The sequence below is a fragment of the Pseudopipra pipra genome, chromosome 2 (genome assembly GCF_036250125.1).
Source record: "Pseudopipra pipra isolate bDixPip1 chromosome 2, bDixPip1.hap1, whole genome shotgun sequence".
In the NCBI taxonomy this organism is placed as follows: domain Eukaryota; kingdom Metazoa; phylum Chordata; class Aves; order Passeriformes; family Pipridae; genus Pseudopipra; species Pseudopipra pipra.
The window spans coordinates 55,898,007-55,911,035 of record NC_087550.1 but is presented as its reverse complement, the minus strand read 5'-3'; the positions used below and the strand labels follow the sequence as shown (position 1 = coordinate 55,911,035).

Genomic DNA, 13,029 nt, shown 5'->3' with positions numbered 1-13,029 from the left:
CATGAACATTGTTCCAATAATTTCAAAGTTTTGATACAACAAACTGCCCATATCATAAAATCATAAAATGGTTTGGGTTGGAAGGGACCTTAAAGATTGTCTAGTTTCAATCCACCAACCATGGGCAGGGATCCTACCCACTACGTCAGCTGGGTCAGAGTCCCATCAGCCTGGCTTTGAACACTTCCAGGGATGGGGCATCCACAACTTCTCTGGGCAGCCTGTTCCAGTGCCTCACTACTCTCTGAGTAAAGAATTTCCTCGTAACATCTAAACTAAATCTCTCCTCTTTTGGTTTAAAACCATTTCCCCCTTGTCCTATCACTGCCTGCCCATGTAAAAAGTTGCTCTTCAGCATTTTTTATAAGCCCTTTCAAGTACTGAAAAGCTGCAATGAGGTCTTCCCAGAGTCTTGTCCTCTCCAGACTGAACAACCCCAACTCACTCAGCCTGTCTTCATAGGAGGTCCTTCCCAGCTCTCCTCTGGTCCCACTCCTACAGGTCTTTGCTCTGCTGAGGACCCCAGACTTGCACACAGTACTCTGGGGTTTCATGAGGGTAGAGTAGCAGGGCAGAATCACCTCCCTTGACCACACTTCTTTTGATGCCCACAATATGATTGGCTATCTGGGCTACAAGTGCACACTGCCAGCTCATGTCCAGCTTTTCATCCACCAGAAAACAATGTCTCTTTTTTTAAAGCTTTAATTGACATTTTCCTCTGGATTTTTTTTGGTTTAATATTTTCAGTGGTGCCTTTCCCAGTATGATAATCTGTGACTCCCTATAATAATAATGAATTAGGAAAACACAATACCACATAGCTGCTTTTTTATAATGTAAACATGACTGTAATGTAAATATGTTCTGTTTATATGATTTTTACATGCAAGAAAAAGTTACAAAATTAATTGGCGGATTTTATGTATAGTTCAAAGATTAATCCTTACCCCAACAGCTAAATACAAGTCAATAAGATGAGGGGAGACATAGAAGCAAAATTATGAAGGTGAAGTCCGACACCTTAATTCCCTTTTTTTCTTTTCCTTACTTTATCTGCTCACTCTTACAGCCTGTCCTCTAAAATGGTGTCCAGCTCCCTCACTTTCTTTCCCTCTGTCTCCATTATGGATTTTGATTTGAACTGTAATATACATGGACTCACTGTCATGAAGCAAATAAATGGAATGCTATAGAGCACTTGCCTACACACTTCACAGCTTTTCTTGTTCATGAATTTGTATCTTAAATTTATTGTTTTAATATCTTAAAGTCCAACAGCTTATTAACTGCTCTGACACTCAGAATACACTTTTTTTGATCATGTGCCACTCATTCTAATGGCTTTGTTTTTTGAAGGACTACTAAATCTTATAAGCAGAGGTTTAATTTCCTTCTCTGAAAGGAAAGGAAAAAAATGACTAAAGTACTTGATGTTGGTTGTATAGCAATGAGGTATTCATCTCTATTTCTGTCTATTGAGATGCTTTTCAGTCTAATAATTGGGAATTGATCATTGTAAAAATCTATATTACAGCAACAAAAATGACATATGCATTGCACTGATAGGATTTTAATATTGAAATCAATTTTTCATAATAATATTGTATGGGGATGCATGAACTTTTCACACTTAAAATGTATTTTGAGAGCTTCAAGAATACTTAGTATTTCTAATTATTTCATGCAGATTTCTATTTCCCCACTTGAATTGTTTAGTTAATAAGTACTGGAATTTTAAAATTACATTCTCTCACATTTTTTTCATTATTATGATGAGAATTTTATCTTCTTTGGGCATTTATATTTCCATAGGTAATAAGCATAGTCAGTTGTTTCAAATCTCCTGATTCTGAACTGGTTTCTGCAGTTTTTCATACTGTAAAATTAATTACAAAAGTTCAGTAGTAGAACAGTTGATGAGAATCAGGTGTTGGGTGAGGGGCAGAATGGAGAAATTCAAAATGTGGAGAATTAGTTGAAGGAGGAAGAACCCGAAGAGGGATCTGAGCCACAGAGATTGAAAAGCTGTTTCCTGTAGTCTGTGTATTAAAGTGTTTCAGGTTCAGCAGGAGAACATGGCAAGGTGAGCTTTGTGGTAAGGTGGTCTCCATCAGATGAAGCTCTTACCTTTGACACACTAGGGTCCATTTCCACCAGAACTTGACAACTAGGAAAAACTTTCTGTCTTAATTTTCTCCTGCAATAAGTGTAGTAACACACAGGCTAGCACCAGCTGGCAAAGCATCGCACTAGAAGAGAGCATACACACGAAGAAAAGTAAAGGTCTACAGTATACCTCTCAGAGGAGGCAAAGGCATCCTTACCAACTGTGAAAGCGTTACAGGGGATGCTGCTCTCCACAGGATAGAACCCATGTGGTTCCTACATGGTTCCAAACTGACTCTTGCCAAATCATTCCAGATCTCTGGAATCAGCTTGGAGCATCTGCTGCTCTTCAATTTGTGTGAACCAAAGCTGTGTTTCTATCTCAGTCAGCTAGAAGTGTTGAAAAAAGAAGATAAATTCAACCTTACCCTAAAGTTTGATGCTCAAGAAAAAGAGGTGACCCAACAAGTAGGGTATTTTGAGGAGCAGATTCTGAATCTATCTGGGACAGGCCTTGCATTTTTAGTCTCTCTTCCATTGTTTTTATCTCTGTTCTATTAGATACCATGGATCATGCAGGAAATGGGGGTTGGGAGACTGATTCTCTCCTTTACACTTAAGCAGAGGTTCTTGTCACGTATGCTGGTGTCATTTGGTACTGGGTGTCCGTGGTGGGGGGCTGGCAGTGGGGGCTGCAGGGCAGTGGGGGCTAGCAGTGGAGGGCAAGAAGTGTTTATGGCTGCCCCATGCTGGACACAGCATCTTGGGGAAATGATATTTTGAAAAGGGCCAAACACTGCAAATGCAGTGGGGACTGAGGAGAAAATGTGAAAGAAACAGCCCTGAAGACACCAAAGTGAGAGAAGGAGGAAAGGAGGAGGTGCCCCAGGGCAGAAGCAGAGATTCTCCTGCAGCCCCTGGAGGAGAGCATGGTGGGGCATAGGAAAAGTGTGAGGAGGAAGAAGTGAAACGGTGGAGTTCTTATGGACTGGCTCCAACTCCCACTCCCACTCCCCATCCCTCTGCATCATTCATGGGGGAGGAGGGAGAGGAGCTGGCAATAAAGGAGTGCTGTGGATCCTGGGAAATAGACAGAGCTGGGAGAAGGGCAGGTGTTTTTAGTTTTGTTTTAGTTTCTTACCATCCTATTCAATTGTCAATAAATTTATTTTCCACAAGTCAAGTCTGTTTTGCCCATGACAGTAGGTCGGGAGCAATTTCCCTGTTCTCATCTCAACCCATAAGCTTTTTCATCATATTTCCTCCCCTGTCCAGCTGAGGAGGGGGCTGAGTGAGTGAGCAGTTGGGTGAGATTTTGCCTGTTAACCACTGCTGAACCACCACACCTACAACACAGGATGATACATGGTCTCTAGTTCTGTCACTGACTGACTATCCATAACTTATTCCTCTGTCCGAAAGAGACTCCCTTGGAGTAGCACCATAGGCTTTAAGTATCTAGTGTCTATAAAATGGTACCTCCTTGTTACTCTTCATAATTATGCAGTGAGTAAATAGTATATAGTGAGTGTAATAGGCAGTGAGTTGAATGTATATTTGTTAAACAATCAGCAATATCACAAATACAGATTTAAGGAGGAAAATATCTCAAGTAAAAATGTACCAGGATGTGCCCCTTGGTTAATGTCTTTTATTTGACTATTGACAAAATGATTAGCTGCTTAAGAGCAGTATTATTATTTTATTAATAAGAATTAATATCAGATATTGACAATAATTAATGATGCCATTGCAATTCAGATGACCCAACTTCCTTTTTAATATTCAACTTAGCCATTTTTCCCAAGGCATTTTAAGACACTCACAAGATTAATTGTATTTAGGTGCAATTGCTATTTGTTCTGACTAGTAATAGCCTATTGACTTTCTGAGACAATGGCATAAGATCAATGAGGATTTGGAGAAGATGAGTAAAGTAAGTCCACAAACACTGATGTCTTGAGTGACATAAATATCTTCACCTTTTCTACTTTGCTTTGTGCAGTCAAAATTAGACAAAAGCTGTTACTGGTCAGTGTTGCCTTGCTGCTCATGTGATTGGGAAAAGCATAGGCAGATGAGGGCTGCTATGCCAAGGCAACATATTTCCTATTGCAGTATGTATCTCTGGTCCTAGCGTATATGGTGCGTCCTGTTCTGATGTGGGTCTCGGCTCTCTGCACTTTGTACAGCAAGGAAATAAACCTCAGGGTTTTTTTATGGAAGGTTTTAATGTTCTAGTGGAGATGAATCCTTCTCACCAAGGTAAAAGCCACTCATGCATATAGGTGATTTCTTCTGTAGTCACTACTGTGTATGATGTACTATGTGAACCCAATGCATCTGCACAATTGATTTCTTTTTTCTTTCTTTCTTTTTCACTCTGAGGCTTAATTCCCCTGAGGTAAAATTCCTCCAAGTTTAAATTCTTCTGGAAAAAAAATAAATTAAAAAATTAAAGGATATAATTTCAAATTTACTTAATTTTTATATATTTTTCTGAAATATGTCTCAAAATATCTCAGTACAAAAATTTAAGTAACAAATACTTGATTTTTTTTAATTTGCTGACTTTCAATTTAAGTGTTTGGTAAGTTTGCAGAGGGTATTACATATTGTCTAATGATTCTATGAATAGTGCTGCAGTTTCTGTGTCTCCTGTAAATTCCTGTTCAGCAACTGAAAATCTTTTTCCTCTCAGATACATAGAAAATCTCCTGGTTTCCACTGACAACAAGTTATTCAGCAGCTCTGCATACATTCTAAAAGTTGTTAACTGCTTGGACCCAAAGAGATCTGCAAAAGAGAGGTGAGAAGCAAGCCGACCAGAAATCTGAGTGGCTTTTGTAGGTTCTGTCATCTAGTTAGCTAAGGTCTGATGGCAGTCTAGGTAAGTGGTTATACCTGAAAGTATAGGTAAGTGGTTATACCTGAAAGTATAGTTTTCACGGTTTTATTGGAAATTGCTGACTAGAAGAATTTGCTTTAAGTAAATAACTCCTCTGTTCTCCAGAAAACCTGTGGGGAAAAAAAAAAGGATCTGAGCTTTCAGATCTGTTTGTCAAATGCTTCTCATAATTTGATAGAAGTACATAGTCACATTATTTGTACATCAGGTATTTATTTACTTATAAGATTATGGGGATTTTGCATATGAAAAATGCCCATATATTCCTATAGGCCCATTCACATCATTACAGTTATTTATGTGAACTTTTTATAGAACTGGGGCCCTGTGATCTCATCTGTATACAGAACAGTCACAGATTCCACCCTGAAGGGCTTTCAGGTGAATGAGTACGTGACAAAGGAAAATGTCATCATATGTGTTTTCCGTGACACGCTGCATTAACCCTATTTCACAAGGAACCGCTGCCCTTGTCATCTATACAGTTGAACCCTTGTTGAACTATACAGTTTTAGTGTGCTGTATGTAAAAGTACATGCCTTAATGACCTACTGAGTTTGCTAGTCTAACTTTGGACATTGGCACTAATACCAGCAGCATTAAGTATCATTAAGAGTGTCTTTATTTCAAACCTGCCTTTATTTTTCTGTTCAAATACCTGACAATTCCTTCATTTACTATCTGAGGTTTAAACCAAAGCGCAAGAAATTACTAAGAGCACATTGTTTCTTGTGTGATACCTTTTTTTGGCAGCATCTGTCTTTAGTTTCACTGAAGTTCTGTGACAAAGAATAGAAAATATTCCTTTACTTGGGATTCTTTGTCTTTCCACCATCCCTTGTCCCTTATACTTTTAAGAAATGGTATCGTGTCCTCCTTCAGCATGAAGACATATTGCCTATTAGCTGTGACTCTAATGAATGTTTTTGACCCTGACTACAGGAAAGTGATACTGCTGACAGAATGTAGCCTACAATTTTGTGAGTCCTGATGGGAAGAAGCTTTCCGGTATTTCTCTCCATCTTTATACAAGATCAGTTTCATTTGAAAAGCTATCATGTTTCCCTATAGTAGTGCAAATTAGTCAACTGCTTCACTACATAGGTGTGGTTTTGGGTATGTTAAAACAGTACATCTGAGGGGGACATGATGTTGGGGAGCCTGTAAAAGCAGTATAGTGAAGGCACATGAAACATGAATGTCAATGATAGGGAATAGCAGGGTGCTGAGAAGGCAGTGGTTAAAGCTGGGGAGATAGCACGAAAAGAAAATGCAGAAACAGCCCATGGTTCATTACTGTCACAGTTCCACTTCTAAGGTTTCTCCAGAAATACTCCTAGCACCCGCACATTTCTTCTGTATCATCTGCTTGCACAACTTATCCCTCCCCACTGCTTTTCTGTTTCCCTGGTCACAGCCCTACAGAATTCCTTGTTCTACCACCTGCAACTCCCTGGCAAAATTTCTCTTCCTATCTCAACCTGTGAATCATTTTCCAGAATGTGCCTCTCAGCACCAGGTAAGAGGTATGAGGGGTGCTGGAACATAGTCTGAATGAAAAAACAGGGAAATGGAGTGCATAGAGCTCTCCTATCTACTCCAAAGGAATTGTTCATTTAAAGCAGTGAAGCTGTGTTAGCAAGTCACTTGCCCTCATCTTGTTTTAAGCTAGCTTAGGAATCTCCATGAGCTGCTGCACTGTTTTATCAGGGCATACCCTGTCTAATCCCTCAACTGGGCAGAGGGACAGTCTCAATGTGTTGTACACACACTGTGCAATAGCCATGATTGCATAGTTCTGGTATTATTAAGTGGTCCTTCCTTATGTTAGCTAAGTAAACAGATGCAATAACAAACTGAATTTGTATAGATCTCTCCTAGGCGTAAAAAGTATTTCTTTAACAGATATGTCTGTTAACAAAAGGGCTCAAACCTATTTGATATTTGGCATGTAGAGAAATAAAAGCAAAGGCAAAAGGGAAACATGAAATTTTGTCTGAAGCAAAGTCATCCCCTTAGTCACCTGTAATTATGCACCTAGCAAATATTTCAAGCAATAATAGGCTGAGGTCTGAGAGGTATATAAGGGCTATTTGTAAAGAAAAATATTTATAAATATTGTGGTTTTAAAAGTGTGAATGTATTTAAATAAAAAATACACACAGTCTCAATACCATTAAAGTTTGCTGTGTAAGAATAAATATCTAGTTGCAATGTGTCAAGAACATAAATGAGAAGGATTGTCATGCATGTGAAGAAACTCCATTGTTCTGCTGTTTCTGAAATAAATGACAAAAATCACAGAGTAATTTGCATAACTTGGAGATTAGAAATGTATCTCTTTATCCTTATTAATATATTTGCCCTTCTTAATTATAAAGATTTGAATCTTATTTTAAAATAATTTCCTACAAAATATTCTTGGGGACAGAAACTGCATGTTAATTCTGGATGGATTATTTGCCTAATGTTATGAAAGAGATAAATTGCTTCTATTTGATAATAGCCAATTTTTAAAAAAGGATTTAGGATATCTGGCAAAAAATATGTTGCCCACATAAGAAAAGGGGACTCAGTTTAGCTGGTTTTATCTGTGATACATAGACCTTTATGTTTATATGAAACAAAATTTATGTTTCTCCTAATGTCAGCTGCAATTTCCTGTATGTAAAACAATTGACAATATAGAATTTCAGATAAACTTTTCCCCTATGTTTGTAAAACTTTTAATTTAATTCAATGACTGCTCTCCTCTCAGTCTGTAACACAAGGATCTTGACTGATTCACTGAGTTACGGAATTATTTGGGTAGGAAGGGACTTTGGAGTTCAACCACCCGCTCAGGGTAGGGGCAGCTACAGCAAGTTGCCCAGGTCTATGTCTAGCCACAGTGTAAATATCTCCTCATAGGGAGACCTCACAATTTCTCTTGGCCACCTGTTTGGATGTTTAATCGTCCTCACAGTACAAAAAAGTGTTGTCTTGTGTTCAGATGTAATTTCACGTGTTTCACCTTGTGCCATTGCCTCTTGTCTTAGTCACTATTGAGAAGAATCTGTCTCTCTCATCTTCATTTCCACCCATTAGGTATTTATATACATTGAAAACACCCCTCTGATCCGTCCATTCGCTGGGCTGAACAGTTCTACCTCTCCAAACACATCCTCATATGAAAGATGCTCCTGTCCCTTAATAACCCTTAATCTTATTTGTGGCCTTACGCTGGACTTACTCCAGCAAATCCATATCTTCCACTGGGAATCTCAATGCTCCAGATGTGTCCTCACCAGTGCTGAGTAGCAGGTACAATAGACTCACTGGCATCTGATGAATTCCAAGAGGTTGCAGATAACTAAAGACAGCATCTTTGATTCTGGAGGAAATCTGAATGCTGCTTTGACAGAAGAAAGTTAATGCTTTGGATGAGTGGAAGCAGGACACATCCAAATTCTGGTGGAACAAAATACGGTGAATCTGACTATACAACAAAGGAAATTAATGGCAAACAAAGCTTCTAGGGAGGCCTTCAAGCTCCCAGGAAGCCCTAGCTTCCACACAAAGAAAGACATTTTATCAGTCTAGATGGTCAAAAAAACCCAAGATGTGGTGTGTCGCAGCAGGTATCAACTGGTAAGTGTTGACACGGTGTAGAAGACAGTCTGTTCTTTCGAAAGCATCATTTCTGCTTTGTTTCCTATGTATGGTTCTGTGAACATTGCACTAAATTTTTTTTTTCTATGAACCTTGATAACATTAAAAAAAACCCCAGATGTTCTTTACAATTTTGAGCTCAGTACTTCCCATCAGGGTAACTGCATGATTCTAGTCATGATATCATCTCTGAATCCCAGCAAAACAGAAAACTAGGGTAGATATATCATTCTCCTCCTGGTAAGGGAGAGTTCATTGCACATGTAGACTGCTGTAGTAGATGGAAAGTAGCTGTAAGAAACCTAACAAAATATGAAATGCAGACTAGAAATAAAAATGAGTAACTACTAAATTTGTCATTCTTAGGGGAAAAAAAATCAAATACACAACATTTGCAAGCAGCAATTTTATTCAGAATCCCCAAGGTGTAGTAGTACTATTGAAAATGTCCCACTTAGGCAAGCTTCACTGCTTTTAAATGGCAGAAAAAGTCAGTGAACATCTGGCTGAGATCTATTATCTGCATAATCCTAACACTGCTTTTCTCCCCTCATTCCGTTATCCAGAGGCTCTATCTTCTTAGCAGTATCTCTTTATCTTTGGTCTCCATAGGCTTTTCCATCTTCCAGTGACAAAGAAGACCTGGCTTCAAATGCCACCATTCAACGACAAGTACTAAGTGTGGGGGCCATCTATATGTCCTTGAATTTCAATGTGGCTAACAGAAATCGGAATATCAGAAATAACTATAGGAATTGGGATATTAGCAGTAATAGAATTTAATTGATTTTATGATCTTAACTTACACGGGATTTACAGAGGCAGCTATATACCAATGATTAGTTGGATCTTTTTGCTGTTTTATAGAAGTATTTACATTTTGTATTTACAGATAGTGTTTACTTAGTATGGACATTGGAGTTTCGTATCTGGTAAGTTTTCATATTTTTCTTTAAAATAATCATTCCCTCACTAAAGAATGTAATCATGGTGTAGTGATGTCTGCATGATCAAATTTTAATCTAGTTAGTTTTGTTTATTCAGCTATTACAGCACATCAAAGTGAGATCTCAAGTAGAGCAATTATTCTGAAGGATGGATGTCTAGCTCTTAGAAACTGATATTGCATATATTCTACTTGTTATTCAGGGTTTTTACTAGCTTAGGCATCTGCCTGGACTTGACAAGCACAAACACGAATCAAATGACACAATAAATAATATTGCTATTTGAGGGAGATGAGAAAAAACAGAAAAGCCATAATTAATTCCTAAAGAACAACCATAACAATTTGTAGCCTTTTTCCTTCTGGGGGATGTGTGTGTGTGTGTGTATGTGTATGTTAATGGCTCCTTCTTCCACAATCATTTGCACTCACAGTTTGAAATTATTTGGGATTACTGGGGAGCACTGATTCAGAATGAGCCACCATGGTGGTGTTTGTTAGCTAACCTCCTCCCTGCTGTGTCTCATACTGCCAGGTGCTTCCTAGCCATGCTTGCCTGGGGCTGCCAAGGCTAGTTACTAGCAGCCTGTGCTTGCCGTTCTTCCCTGAGACTAAGCATGGAGATTACCACATTTGGAAGAGAACATTTAAAAAGAAGTCCTTTGCATAATGTTTCTGTTACAATCTTTCTTATGCGTAGGTGCATATAACAGTCAAGCTATTTCTACAAGCTGGGAAATAAAAGAAAATAATTTAAGTATTTCAGAGGTTGTTGGATACAGTGATAGCAGAAGCCACAGAATTACACAGATGCATAAGGTGAAATAAAATGAAAGTAAAAAATGAACAATGGATTTGGGGTCTTTCACTTCCAGACTTCAACTTTCACAGATTTTTTTCAGTAAGATAATTGGATAAATTTATCCTGAATTTGCATTCCTAATGATGATGAGTTTTTTTTGTTGACTGCTCATGCTTTTGTGAGCTAAGAAATTGTTTTTCTATTCTTTTAGACAGTCAAATTCTGGTTAATGCAAAGTCTTAAATTTTTTCATGTTATTGGCAAAATCCTGTATGGATTAAGATATGAAAAACTTTTATTTGAACTCTTTGCTGGATTTTGTCACTCATCACTCCATACTACATCACATTTTATGTGATATATAACATCATTGCTTTCCCTGACAAAGTAAAAGAAATCAAAAACAGAAAAAATAGCAAATATGTCATATCCTTGAAGCACAGCTGAAGGAAACCTTTCAGAAACAAGTTGGTTGCATTTAATTATTCTAGGTCCTTCAAAATAAAATCCATCATATTTGTATGTTCTAAGGTTATAAATGTCTATTTGTTGAGTGCACATGAAAAGGGAACTTTTGGATTTAGCATGAAAGGACAGAGATTTAAGAATGTCTTGGTCGATGTGCTGAGATTGTTTGATGCAAGTCCAGAAAAAACATCAGCTGTACGATTGATGTAGCCCATACAGTGACTGATGAGACAAATTGTTCTGCTGGCAAAACAGAAGTTTGGGTCAGAAAGGTCTACCCCTGACATATTTTCTTATGATATTTCATTTTCAGCTTTACCAGCCACTTGACAAGTTAAGCTCCTTTTGTGCTGTTATAAAATAGTAAGTTCAAAATGAAGATCTGGAATCATAGGCAAATCTGGGCAATTATGTAAAGTATTATATACTTGCAGTTTCATAGACTGTTGTAACATATTGAGGTCAAATGGCTTTCATGAAGACAAATTGTCATCCCCATTGCACATGCCTTGCACACTGGCCATGGGTTGGTGCCACAATTTCCAATTCTAGATGACATCTATAAAATATTTTGTACTGTAATCTATTGTTTGGGTGAATTCCAGTTGGAAAAGACTAAAGTAATTTGAAAGCAGTTAAAATATAATTGCAAATAGAATTTGTAGTTTGTGGTAAGTATTTTTAGTCTGCTTCCTGGCTGCCATCTCTCTGGTTTTGGTTATCAGATACAAATTATGGGAGGACAGAGACCTCTTCTCCCACATCACAGGATGACTACATGAGTCTTCCACTCTCCTTGTGTTTGTGGGTGTAAACTATTTTACCTTCTAAGCTGTGTTTTGTTACCTTTCCTTTGCCACATGGAAAATGGGGAGTGAGCAGAGGTTTCAGCTGATTGGTCCTGCTCCAAAGGGCATGACCTACACTGACAGTATCCAAGCAAGGCAAATTGGTTCCTGCGGATCTTCAGTCTCTTAGGGTTTGCTTAATTATCATGATATCTGACACTAGACTTTGACATCAAGTTTAGATTTCCTTTCCTTTCCTTGGAGGCCTTCTCTGGCTTTGCTGTTTGCAGTACCCATTTTCCTACTTCCTTCTCAGCCTAACTGCATGCCAAATCCGATGTCATTCATGGCATACAGAATAACTTCTTTGAAATGGATCAGAAGGCTCTGATGACATTCTCTTCCTCCAGTTCAGTTCTCTCGTGGGCCGTACAAAAATAAGCAGATATCTAATGCAATCCCAGCTTGGGAAAGAATCCTTTATTGAGCTCACAACTTCATATTTAAAGGGTTCATGGTTTACATATTCAACAGGGGGTTTACATATTCATGGTATTAGAATTGAGGACTTTTCAGAGATGAGGTAAGGGAAAAACCTGGTTTGACAAATCTTGGGGTCTTAGGAATTACCTCATGGCAAAAACCCATTTTATCTTAGGGGACTTACAGGGTGGGTTAGGTATTGGATATACATATGCAAAGGGTTACAGCGTATACACATGCAAGGGGGGAACACAATGGGTTTTATGCAGAGGTTTGATGAGATCAGGGCATGGTTTCTCCAGGCTTGGGTAGGACATTCCAAACCTGTGACATTAATGGATCCTTGTCTGGACTTTCAATTGAGGTTTTTCCCCAGTCTCTGTCAGCCCAAGGCTTTGTTTAAACTTAGCAGTTTTTCTTTTTCTCATATCCAGTTTTTGGAATCCAGCAATCTAATGTCTAGACATTTTTTTCATCACTTATTTTTGTCTATTAAGTTTTGGTTCTTCATTGTTGCTGCAGAGATGTCCTGTCTTCTCTTTGGTGCCTACTGCACATTGAGATCTCGTGACCATTTAAATGGCAGAGCTACACAGAGCTCTTCCCTATGTGCCTATCTCTATGCTGACATAGCGTGAGAGACATGGCAGCTCATCTCTCAGGGAAAGTGTCCCTGTCTCTTAGCACCTTGCAATTTAAAACCATTTTAGAATTATCTTACACTGAAGAATGGAGCACCCTCCTTTCCCTTCTGAGTCTCTGTGTGAAAACTGCCTTGTTCAACAGTACACTTATTGAATCCTGTTGCTTTCCACTCTTTATGCTGTGCTGGTCCAACAAGGTCCAACAATGAGGAATTGTGGATGGATTAACC

The 13,029-nt window shown here is 38.4% G+C and overlaps 1 long non-coding RNA gene across 2 annotated transcripts in view; it reads right to left on the bottom strand.

The window, feature by feature from the left end:
• LOC135409690 (uncharacterized) overlaps positions 1–13,029 on the bottom strand; it is a 58,938-nt gene that overhangs the window by 11,202 nt on the left and 34,707 nt on the right. Inside the window, exon 5 of one of the 2 annotated variants that reach the window (XR_010428313.1) lies at positions 5,040–5,127. The exons of the other annotated variant lie outside the window; for it this stretch is intronic. This is a non-coding gene — a long non-coding RNA (uncharacterized LOC135409690). The remainder of the gene's footprint in view (positions 1–5,039; positions 5,128–13,029) is intronic. 2 annotated transcript variants of the gene reach the window in all.